At 47.2% G+C, this 12,608-nt stretch overlaps 1 protein-coding gene across 2 annotated transcripts in view; it reads right to left on the bottom strand.

The window, feature by feature from the left end:
* The window catches only part of PLA2G4A (phospholipase A2 group IVA), a 69,518-nt gene that overhangs the window by 34,578 nt on the left and 22,332 nt on the right, over nucleotides 1-12,608 (bottom strand). The gene's annotated exons all lie outside the window — the stretch shown is intronic.

The following is a 12,608-nucleotide window of genomic DNA, read 5'->3' as shown; positions in this document are numbered from 1 at the left end:
GAGTGATGGAGGAAATCAGTCACAGCACTGCAGTGCTGCACACAGCATAAGAGGCACTCAGCTCTGAAACACTACCACCACCACAGCTCTGGGGAGTCACCACAGGATCAGGACCTTATTTACACAGCAGAACCCTGAATGGAAACACAGATATGGCAACTGCAGCTGACAGGAATTACCAGGGGGAGAAAAGGAAACACTGGTAACACTGTGTCTAAAAATAGCCATTCCTGAGAGCACAGAATGCAGCCCTAAAAATGCACTTTCTAACAAATTAAAGCACCAGGGGTTTTCTGTGCAATGAGGAGTGGTGCCAAATGGGACCAGGGCTCAGATGCTTCCCAGGAGAGCAAGGGAAGTTATGTCTGTGATTGTGGTGGATCATGAAAAGCCTCCTGCTCTGCTGTGGTAAAACACCCACGTCTTTCCAACACTGAAACATGAAATCACAGAATATCCTGAACTGAAGGGACTCACAAGGATCATCAGTCCTGCCCCTGTCCCTGCCCACACACCCCAACAATCCCACCCTGTGCATTCCTGGGAGCATTGTCCAAACGCTCCTGGAGCTCTGGCAGCCTTGGGGCTGTGCCCATTCCCTGGGCAGTGCCCAGCACCCTCTGGGGAAGAACCTTTCCCTGAGCTCCAGCCTGAGCCTGCCCTGGCACAGCTCCAGCCATTCCCTGGGTCCTGGCCCTGGCCAGAGGGAGCAGAGACTGGAGCTGTCCCTCAGGAGGAAACTGAATCCTCTCCTCCAAGTTTGTCCTCTGCTTTAGTGGAACGTTATCAAGCAAACCAATACCCACTACAAACAATTCCTGAAAGGCCTCTTTCGGAAAGAGATTAAATCCTATCACAAGGAAAACCAAGTGCAAACATTCCTCCTTGGCCACATTTTAAGTCTAAAAATACTTTTTTTTCAGTAAAGGCAAATTTTAGAAAGTCTGGCAGTTCAATAAGACCTTATCTGTGAGATTCCTGAGGCCCAGAACCACTTCTCCCTCTCCTGCAGGGAGAAGAAGAAAAAGAGGAAGACAAAGTAGTTGGATAATTTCAAATCAAATCAAATGTCTTTTGGGGAAAAAACACTGACCAAACAACCAAAAAAAAAACCTGCTCTTGGAAACCACTCAGGAGGTTCTGAATGTGTCCCCAGGCAAATCCTATTCAGTATTACCCTAATCCAACTTCTGAAGGAGTTTTCCACTGTGCTCCATACCTGTGGGGCTCAGCTAATTGCTATATTGAGGTGGTCTCAGTGCTCCTTGAGTAATGAACAAGCAGCTATTTAAAGCTGGGGATCAGTGTGGAAAGCCTTTAAATAGCAACCTTTATTAGCTCCTGATGAATTATGTCTGATCTTGTCTCTTCGTTGTGGGCAGGGGAACTGGGGGATCAAGCCCCAAGTCTTTCCTCACCAGCAGATGCTCCAACTTGCCAACTTTTCCATTAGTTCCTTTCAACTAATACACAAAGCTCTGCCACAAAGAAAAGAATCAAGAGAAACAAGGCTCTTTGAAAGTAAAAATCCATGAAGTAACAAGGTCTCATTTGCCAAGTGTTGATATCCCACACGACTTTGGCAATAAACACCCAGGCTTGCTCTGCCAAGAGACTGAAGTTGCCCACAAAAACCTGGATTTTAGACAAAATCCTGATGGCTGAACAGAGTTCTGGGCAAAACATCACTGCCTCCCTCTCCATTCAGATCATGTTGCGATCAGCCCCAACTCTGTCAGAAAAATCTAATTTTTCTTATCAACACAAACAGCAAATGGTTTCCTACCCAAAGCATGTAAAAACCCCAGACTTCTGACATGCAGATCCATTACCAAGTTCCTATCAGGCAAACCCTGGTAAGTGTTGAAACAGAAACTAAAACCAAGACATGGATCAACTAAACTTGGAAAAATCAGTCTTGGTAGTTGAGTATTGCCAAGTCACCTCACTCCATCTCTTTATTAGCTTTTTAACCCAAGGCAAAGATTTAATCACTTGCCCTTTCATGTTTGAAAGTTTATTTGGAGCTATTTTCAGCTAAGAAAATGAAAATCTATTATTTTTTAACTTCCTTCTGTAGATGAAGAGAAAATATACAGGAAGACTGCTTGCTCTGATTAAGATATTGCTATAAGCAATGCTAAATACTTCTTTAAGATACATTATATGAATCAAAATCTCACTCCTTGGATAGGGACCAAAAACTACCAGCAACCTGGCAAATAACACAGAAGTATTCACTTAATGTATTTCAAAACACTGGAGTTATCAAATGTACAATAAACAGTCAGCGTGCACTCTCAGCATGGGTGTTTTTATTCCTGCCTGGGCTTCTGCTAATTGATTTGCCAGGTAATGTTAAAAAAAAACTAAGCTGAAAACATAACTAAAAATAGCTTGATCACCACTGTTATCACAGAACTCCAGAATGGTTTGGGTTGAAGGGACCTCAAAATTCATGCAGTCCCACCTCTGCCATGGCAGGGACACCTTCCATTGTCCCAGGGTGCTCCCAGCCCTGTCCAGCCTGGCCTTGGACACTTCCAGGGATCCAGGGGCAGCCACAGCTTCTCTGGGCACCCTGTGCCAGGGCCTCCCCACCCTCACAGGGAAGGATTTCTCCCCAATATCCCATCTAACTGTGCCCTCTGGCAGGGGGAAGCCACTGTCCTGTCCCTCCAGGCCCTTGTCCCAAGTTCCTCTCCAGCTCTCCTGGAGCCCCTTTAGGCACTGGAAGGCTGCCATCTACATTTTGACTTTAAAAGGAAGAATTGTTATGGTGTATGGGTCAAAAGCTGATGTTCAATCATGACAAGAGAATTTCTATGTCTGAGAATTACCTCTGTGGACCTGATGACCCTAAAGGTCTTTCCCAGCCTTAAGGATTTTGTGTAGGGGCAGCACTATGTGGGGAACTGGTCAGAGCAGCTCCCTGAGATACCAAGCGCAGCGTCCTCAGCAGCAGCCACCTGGGGGAGTTTGCACTTGTTCCCAGGACACTTCTGAGGAAAGCAGAGTTTCTGTGCAGCTCAGCCCTCCTCGGGCTGTTCCTGACGCAATGCTCCCACTCCATCACCATTTCTCAGAAACAAGGCAGGCTGAACCAACAATCAAGCACAAGTATCTCTAACCCCACCTTCACACTCAAAAACACAATCAAGGCTTTCAGCACCAACGAGGGTCCTGCAATTAGCAGCTTGGAGGCAGATAAAGTCTCACGTAATTACCAAAATGTTGGTGATAATTCAGATTTACAGCCCCCCACCCAAAGCTCCAGGGGTTGAAGACACACATCCAAAAACAAGAGCAGAGTCAGCATCCCCACTGCCGTTTTTAAACTGCTGCCTTAGGAATGGCTGAGAGGTAGAAAGTAAGGATTCGCTGACTTTTCCTCGTTTGATTTATCTCCTGCTTAAGTTTTGGCTACAGGATTCGCCCTTTAAATTACATTATGAATCACCAAGTGAAACACACAGTGGACAGTAATTAGGGTCAAGCATTTTCACAGTGAAAAATGAGTAATGCTTTAAGCAACCTGGCTGTTAGGAAAACCTGTAAAGTTTTCTGTAATGACTGAAAACCATTTGATCTTATGTTAGTAGTCTGGTGAGATGGCTGTCATCAGGCCTCCATATTAATATGATAAATATTTCAGATATATGGTTTATATTTCAGTCATTCCAATTTCAATTACTTCAACAGCATAATTACCATAAAGAAACTATAGAAAGCCTGTTCCAGTATAATACTGAGATAGATGCCTATCTATCTCAAAATAAGAAGTGGTAATAACCCCTAATTTATCCACCATTAAGTGCAATCCCATTAAAACTTACTAGGTCCCAAATGACCATTTTTGTGTATTTCCCACCATTTTTTTTGGCTTGCTGCAACACAGTACAACTTGTTTAGCACATGCAGCTGAGCAGCCTGGCTGAGGTCAAGGCAATAATGGGAATTGCTGGATGACTTCTCTTTCCCTGAAGGGGAAGGAAGCCAAATAACAACAGAATATCTTTTCTAAAATTGTGACTTTCTATTCTAAAATTGTGAATTTTATGGGACCTCACAGTGTCATGGAAATGAGAGCTGGTGTCTGCCATGGTCAGGAGAAAAAGTAATGAATTTTAAATCCATGGGGTTTCCCACTTTCATAAAAATTATTAAAAACTGTACTTATCAATAACTGTCCCTCCAACCCTGGAATAGATACTGGAGATGCTGCAGACAAATCCATAGTCTAGCAGTAATGCAGATACCAGGAGATCTGCCAGAAGGTCACAGCAACCTAAAAACCCCAGGAGTACTCACGGCTGCTTGTGTTTAAGGCACCACAGGGAATGCCAGGGCTGCAGGCTCTGGGGATTTTGCAAAGGGTGATGCAGAGCCAGATTTCGTGAGCGGAAGGTGACTCCAAGGGAAGTACGGCAGCTCTGAAGCAGCAGCTATGCTTTGAGAAATCCTGGGATTAGGTAACACCTTCATTAAAAATTATTTGTGCCTTTTATGACAGTGCTTTTCATCTCTGGCATTACTTCAGTGGAAGGAAGAACCTCCCAGCACAGGCACTGCACTATCACCCAGTTCACTGGTACAGGACACCACTGCTTCCACTGATCCAGCTTTGAAAGGGCAAAAAAACCTCAAACAAGTCAGCTTTTGGTCAAACCACATTTGTAGACATGCCAACAGCAAAGAAACACTGCCTTCTCCAGGTTATCTGTACAGGCCCCTGTACAGAGGTGCTGCTGTGAGAAGCTGCTGGAAGCCTCCACCACGTCTGGCAGAGCCCGTCCCTGATGGCTCTGAAATGGACCTGCTGCTGGCCAGGGCTGGGATAATGAGAGAGGATGGTAACACCTCTGGGATAACAGATTTAGGAAGAAAATCAAAACAATGTGGACACCGTTTTCCTTCTAGTCAGGGAAGAGGAGGAGGTGAGAACATGAGAGGGAAACAATGTGGAGACATCAAGGTCAGTGAAGGAGGGGAGGAGGGACTCCAGGTGCTGGAGCTGAGATTCCTCTGCAGGCTGTGGTGAGACCATGGTGGAGCAGCTGTGCCCCTGCAGCCCCTGGGGATCCCCAGGGATGCAGCAATCCCCCCACAGCCCCTGGGGATCCACAGGGATGCAGAGATCCCCCCACAGCCCCTGGGGATCCCCGGGGATGCAGAGATCCCCCCACAGCCCCTGGGGATCCACAGGGATGCAGAGATCCCCCCACAGCCCCTGGGGATCCACAGGGATGCAGAGATCCCCCCACAGCCCCTGGGGAGGTGCCCACGCTGGAGCAGGTGATGCCTGGAGCAGGCTGTGATCCAGGGGACACCCAGTGGGCAGAGGGGCCCTGCTCCCAGGCTGGAGCAGCCTGTCCTTGGAGGGCTGCACCCCTGGGAAGAGAGACCCAAACTGCAGCAGTTTTGGGAGGGCTGTGTGCCCCTGGGAGGGACTCAGGCTGTGGCAGGTGTGGTGGGGCTGCTGCTTGTGAGAGTGGACCCAGGGCAGAGAGGTTCACAGAGAGCTGTCTCCTGTGGAGGGACCCCAGGGTCTCCCAGGGGAAGGACTCCTCTCCCTGAGCAGCACAAGACAACCTCAGGTGCTGAACTGGCCCAAACCCCCATGCTCTGTCTCCCTGCCCTGTCAGTGGGAAGGAGGGAGGGGCTGGGGGAAAGAGGTGTTTTAAGGGCTTCCTTTACTTCTCATTATCTTCCTCGGATTCGTTAGTAATAAATTCACTTTGTACTTCTAAGCTGAGTCTTTTTTGACCTTGGAATGTTTTCTTCCAGTCCTTATCTCAGCTCATGGACCCTGCATTAAATTTTTCTTTCCTCTGCCCACCTGTGGCAGCTGAGGATGAGTGAGTGACTTTGGTGGGTGCCTGGTGTTTGGCACTTGACACTCCACCACCAAAGACATGAGCAGGACAGGAGTCAGGACTGGCTCAGCTCTGACTGTGGGTCCATGGAAATGCCAGACCTGGACAGGGTAATTTTGTCTTCAGTAAGTACAGGTAAATCATCACATTCCTGCTGAATTACTCCAAACCCACAGTATGATTTTTAGTCCACATTTATGCTATCTGATGGAGTACAGATTACTCCCAGTCTGGCATGAACTCTGCTAATACAGATTTACACTGGCAGCGTTTCCTGAATCACCAGGACAAGTTTACACTGGGTCTGTGTTTGGTATCAGGAGGCCTTAGAGGTTTTGGGACTCTCCCAGCAGCCCTAGAGCTTCATTTCCCATATTGCAGCCTCAGGGCCTGTGAGGGAGAAGAGTCTCTTCCCCTGACTTTTTAATTCAGACAACTATCACAAATGTTTCAAAAACCCAGCACTGAGCACACATTCCCTGGATTTCAACTGCCCTGTAACACTCTTGGCTGGACACTTTGATAAAGCCTGTCACTAAAAACCATCCTTTACAAAAGTGTTCCTTCATGTGGTGGCAAACGTGAGGAAGGCTGATCATTTTCTCCCTCCCTTTCAGAACACATGCTGTCAGAAATAGATAAATGAACATTCTTGAGTTGTAAGAGCTTTTCTTTGGTACAGATGGATATCTGGGACTGCTGGAATCCTACAGAATACAAGGCAGTACCCAGATGATGAATCACAAAATGGGTGAGATTGGAAAAGATCTCCCAAGACCACTCAGCTCAACCATCAGCCCAGCATCACCACAGTGTTCATCACTAAACCTTGTCTCCAGGTGCCACACACGTGGTTTTCGAACACCTCCAGGGATGTGGACTCCACCACTGCCCTGGGAAGCCCCTGCCAAAAATTTCTTCACCCTTTCCAGGAAGAAATTCCTCCTGATATCCAACCTGAACCTCCTCCTCCTTTACAGCCTGAGGCCATTCCCTCTCCTCCTGTCCCTGTTCCTGGGAGCAGAGTCCAACCCCTCGACAGCCCTCTCCTGTCAGGAGCTGTGCAGAGCCAGAAGGTCCCCCCTGAGCCTCCTCTTCTCCAGGCTGAGCCCCTTTCCCAGCTCCCTCAGCCACTCCTGGGGCTCCAGACCCTTCCCTAGCTCCAGTCCCTTCCTTTGGATTATTTGCAAGGTCATGATTTGAAACTTGTTTCTAGTTCTATTTCTCTCTTAACAATGTCCGTCCTATTCCATGGCATTTCTAAGTCAGCATTTCTTATCTCCAAGTTTCCATAAAGATGCATACTATGTGAGCCTTCTTTCAGGCTTTGAGAATTCTCTACAAATCCATTTCCCACAACTTCCACCTCCCCGCCCTGGATATCCCTACAAAAGGGAAAGGATACTGGGTGTGCCAAGGAATTGATCCTAGCACTTGGTTGCTTCAGCGTTAGACTGAGCTCTGCAGTAGATATCTTGAGCAGTTGTTAGCAGCACAATTAATTTAAGATATTTTTTTTTATCCATCTTTTATGGATCCATATTTCAGCCACAAGAAGACCTGCACATACAGCTTGTAGGATGTGGAGGATTGGCCAACTCTGACCTACTTTTCCCAGGCTGTTAGGCTGGAAAAGGGGAGCAGTTTAGCTTGTTTTCCCCTTGCAAAAATCAGGATCTGCCCCAGGGCCCTGCAGGAAGAGCCTTATCTGATGGCACTCGAACAGGTAAGTGCACTGTAGCTAATTCAGGGTGCAGGACTGGCCAGCTGTAGTCCAGAGAACACCTGGATGAGTCCTGAATGAGCTGCTGTAACACAAACCATAATACAAGCAGGCAAATCTCTAGTTCTTTCCTTTCAGCTAGGCCAGGTTTAAAACCCTGCTCATACCTGCCTGGACTGCCACGACTTGGGTTTAACCAAACCAGCTTCAACCCCAGGAGCTCTGGCTCACAGGGAACAGCCCCAGGGCACAGGAGTGTGAGGGACAGACAGTGCATGCTGGACATCCCTTCCTCATTCCCAGGTCCCAGAGCCAGGGCCAGACAGGTAAAGGTGTGCTCCTGTCCCAGTTTCCTTTGGAGATGCAGGAGGCGATGAGGAAGGGCACCTCCTGAACTGGGGGGATTTCCACAGCTGGCTGCAGGGACATGGGCTGACCATGCCAAGAGTCACCCAGGAGCTGCTTCCCAGCTCTATTTGGGCAAGTTTTGCAACCAGAGTTGAGCTCTGGTGACTGCACTGCTCCCAGCACTTGTTTATCTGAGCAGCTTAACTGCAGTGGAAATGCATCCTTGATTCCAACAGGGTGGACAGCAACTGGGAGAGGAGCTGAGTACCAGTGCTGCAAGCTATCAAACATTTTTAAGAAGGGAATTTTTTCCTAAAATACCCAGAATGACACTGTTCACTACCACAGCATCAAAAGAAGATGAAGCAAGGAAAAGCTGCAAATCCCAAACAGGATTAAGCAAGATGAGTGATCGTTAAGAGCAGAGTCACACAACTGGTTTCCTCTGTAGATGCCACAATTCGTTGTGAAAGCCAGCACGCTTAAATACATGTTTAAAGATAGAAGACAGATTTTACAATGCTTCCTCTGACACAGTTTTCCGCCAAGATCTCTGAAAGTCCAGAAGCAGAGAGATGCTATGGAAAGGAGACCCAGCCTGCAAACATTTCTCTTCCACAATGCTGCACTTTGGGACTCTGGTCTTTTTTCCTACAAGTTCTTGTACTGTCACGGAAGTTTGGGTGCCATCTGAGTAGACTCAAAACTACACATCTACTATATAAGAACTCACTGGGACAAAGGCAAGGTCTTTTTCAAGAGGTTCAGTCAGAGAAGTGATTTTACAAGGTCTCCAATTAGCAGTAAGCTAATCAATTAAGATAATGAAATCCTCACCAAAGCCATGCAGGTTTTCTGATTTTTCACCTTATAATAGCTTTATGTAGCAGGTTTTGGGCAGCAGGAGCATAGAATGCTAGAATGGTTTGGGTTGAAAGGGACAGTAAATCTTTCCCTGCCATGGGCAGGAACATCTTCCACTATCCCAGGTTGCTCCAAGGCCCATCCAACCTGGCTTTGGATGCTTCGAAGGGATACCCACAGCTCCTCTCACAGGGCCTTCCCATCCTCACAACGAACAATTTCTTCCTAATAAATTTTCTTCTTTTTCATTGAACTGTGTTTCTGCCAATTCAGCAGGGTCCATTGGCTGACTCCAATCCCATTGATAGCTAGTAGAGGGATGCAGCAGGAAAGAAGGAAATGTGTACAGCAGAAGGTGGGTTTAGCTTTATTTATGACTATCCTACTGTGCTACAATTGACTGGCAATAAATTACAGTCACTTCCTCAAACTGAGCCCGTTTGCCTGTGTGGCTAAGAGGTGAGAGTTGTGCCTGTCCTCATGCTGACCCTTTTGGTCATGTTCTCTCCCTGTCCTGTTGACAGAGGGAGTGACAGAGCGGCCAGCCAAGGTCACCCAGCACCCATCTGCTGCACTTACTCAGCTCAGAAACCTTCCAGCCTGCAAAGGAGCTGAGCACACCTACCAGAGCAGCAGCCTCCAAACCAGGATTTAAACCTTTGTAAAGCTACACCTGCATCACCTGGATGGTGACAGGATGGTATCCAGGGTGTGGGAGTCACCTAGACAGAGCACTAAAACAAGTGACACCAGTAAAGGAAGGACTTCCACAGAGGCAAACACCTGAAATAAGGGACTTGAAAGTCCCTTCAGGGGGACTTCTGGGAAAGAAAGGGTCTGTCCTCAACTTCTTTTGCCCCTCCCCACCATCCTGGGTAGTGAGTTCTTACAGGAAATCTCATTTATCACCTCTACATATGGATTCACAGAATGACAAAATGGCCTAAGGATGACACAAGTGTTTACACTGCCCATTCATGAAGAGCTCAAGAAATCTTGGAAAACTTCCTGGGCTTGAGGTGACAGAGATGTGGATGGCCATGCCAGAGGAGTCAGTGTCTCCATGCCACCCACTGTGTGGGGCACCACACACACCAGTCCTGCCAGCTAAAACTCCTTGAGCACAGGTAGAGTTCAGAGCCTCCGGATGAAAAATACCACACAAAGCACTTCAGCATATTTCATAAACTTAGATTTACTCAGATGTCTCAGAGGTGTTCCAGAAAGTCTTGGAAAGGCTGATATGGAAGAAGAACAGCAAAACAAACAAAATCCCTCATGGAGGTCCCCAGGCCTCCATCACCCCACAAAATTAACTCTCTTGTTCCCAGAGCACCTCTGGTTAACCCAGAGCAACATCAACAGAAAAAATTAAGGGCAATCTCCCAGAAGAGTCAACAGCTTGGGAGTGTCCATGAGGGAAGTGACATTCAGGCACCCACCCCAAACACGGCTTACACATGGTTTGTCACAGCCATATTCCTGTCCTTAAGACAAAAAACTTGACGGGAAAGTTCAGCAATTCTCTCAACAACTTTCATTTTTGGTAAATCAAATAAAACAAATATATATATATATATCTTGGCACAATCAACTGTAAAGGCCCTTCCCCACTCACAGCTTCAAGCACCTCCCCAGAGAAATGTCACAGACAGGTAACACGATGGTTGGCTCTCACAATTAAGGGATGAATATTATGTGAAGTTCTATTGATGTACAGTTATGTTACTGTGATTTGGACATCCTCTGCTCTCCCCACAGTCCCCTTTCCCCCGGAAGGCTGCCCAGGGACGGCCTTGGAGTTGGGACATGTGGAGGGAGGGCTGTGCCTGTGCCCTGGCACAGGCTACCAGGGGGCGGGGCATGGCTGCACCTGGCCTCCAATCAGATTGCAAAGAAAGCAGCCTCCACCAATGGACGGTGGAGAAGAGTTGACTGACAGACATTGGGAGGGGCCAGGGTTGGCTGAGGCAACCCCCAGGGGTATAAAAGGCAGAGCAGCCATTTTGTAGGTGAGCACATGGTGGTTCAGTTCCGTGCTTGCAGTGCTGCAATTTTTCGTCATCCAGTCCTTTGTTGTATTTTGTTAAGGTTTAATAAACCTCTGAAATTTTTAAAAGTGAGCATTGTTTCTCACAGTAATTAACATAATGATTTATCTGATCAAGTAGCTGCCAGATTCCCATGACAGGGAATAAAACACTTTTAATTTTCCCAATATTAAAAAAAAAAAAAGAAGCAATGATCTGTTTTTTTCACTTTGGGGGATTTGCCAGGACCCCAAGGACCAGCCCTGGGTTCTTGGAAGCTCACCCAGAGATGCCCCAGACTGCAGGTGCCTCAGGCTGCTGAGCTCTGGCAGGCACCTCAGACAAGAAGCCAAGCAGGTTTCAGTGGCCCCACAGCATCACTCTGGCAGGTTTTATCAAAATAAAATGTTCTTCCTGAGCAGCTTTTTGATTTTGATGACTTGCTAAGATAAGAGGACTTTGTTTTACAAAAAAATTACAATTATATTGATGTATACTACAGGGCCATAATTGCTCTGGTGCACAAAGTTGCCAAAGTTGTTCTGGCTTTTGTCACCCTTTCCATACTCCCTTTAATATCATATCATGATGTCCCCACTTCAACCTCCCTTTTTCCCCTGCACATGTTGCCCACACTCTCTCAAAACAGACACCTGTATCCAAGAACCTGTATCTTGCCATTTAATTCATCTCCTTACACACACAAACTCATGGGTTCCTTGTTCCACTTTTCTAGCACTTTTCCTGAGGTCTTCTTATCTAAAGACCACCATATATATGAAATTATATATATCTGTATAACCGCACACACCCACCGCTGCATCCTCTCTGTGAGCTCCTTCCCCTTACCCCACAGGAGATGACAGACTCCCAATTCCCTCTTTTCCCCTTTGCCAGGACTCCCCTTTCTTCCCTTGTACTTGTGGCTGTTGAATATTCCCATCTCAAGTAACCTTCCTGCAATTTTAGCATCAACAGTGGACTTCAGTTATGAAAATCCCCTGAAGCAAAGCTGTGGGTCAGAGCAGCTGCTGTAGCTTGATCCAAAAGGAGTGTCTAGGAGTTGGGAGGCACTTGTATGACCAATCAGCTTGATGGGAGAGCAGGAGCCAAGGATCATGCTCACCCTCCCTGCCCCAGCCTGCAGACCTTGGGGAGAACTGGGAAAAGGGGGACATGGCCTGGCAGCAAAGCAGACAGACCCAAGGAAGCAGGAATATTCTTTTTGCAGATTCAGCCAATATTTTCTCCCTCTTCCCTCCTTAAGAGCAGAGCAGAGTTGTTCTTCCTAGTGGTTTCCTATTCAGCTGTGAAGTCCAGAGGCTCAGCAGCCTCCCAGAAAGAGGAAGAAGTGCTGGTGTCATCCATCTCCCCACCACAAGATCTGCCGACCCATTTGGGTGGTTTTTTTTTTTAATGGCCTTACATTTTTTCTGCTTTCTGCACTGACTCAGCAGAGCTCTGGGCTCTTTCTTCTCCCCACCAAACCACAGCCCTGTGAGGTGGCAGCAATTTCTAGTTTCACTGCACTCACACAGCACTTCTGACTGAGCCAAAAAGCTAATTGTAGGTGTTGCTGGCTTGTAGGCAAATCGTTTACAACTCACTCAGCCGCTCTGGATCAATGGAAAGAAGGAGCGGCAGATCTGCTCTCTGAGTGAGAGTGAGCAGTGACACAGGGACACTGCCCTGGCTTTAACAAGACAGACAGAAACCCACCACCAGCCCACTAACAGCCATTTAATGCACAATGAGCCACCATCTCCC

The sequence above is a fragment of the Prinia subflava genome, chromosome 10, assembly GCF_021018805.1.
Source record: "Prinia subflava isolate CZ2003 ecotype Zambia chromosome 10, Cam_Psub_1.2, whole genome shotgun sequence".
In the NCBI taxonomy this organism is placed as follows: domain Eukaryota; kingdom Metazoa; phylum Chordata; class Aves; order Passeriformes; family Cisticolidae; genus Prinia; species Prinia subflava.
This window is presented reverse-complemented; position numbering and strand designations above follow the sequence as displayed.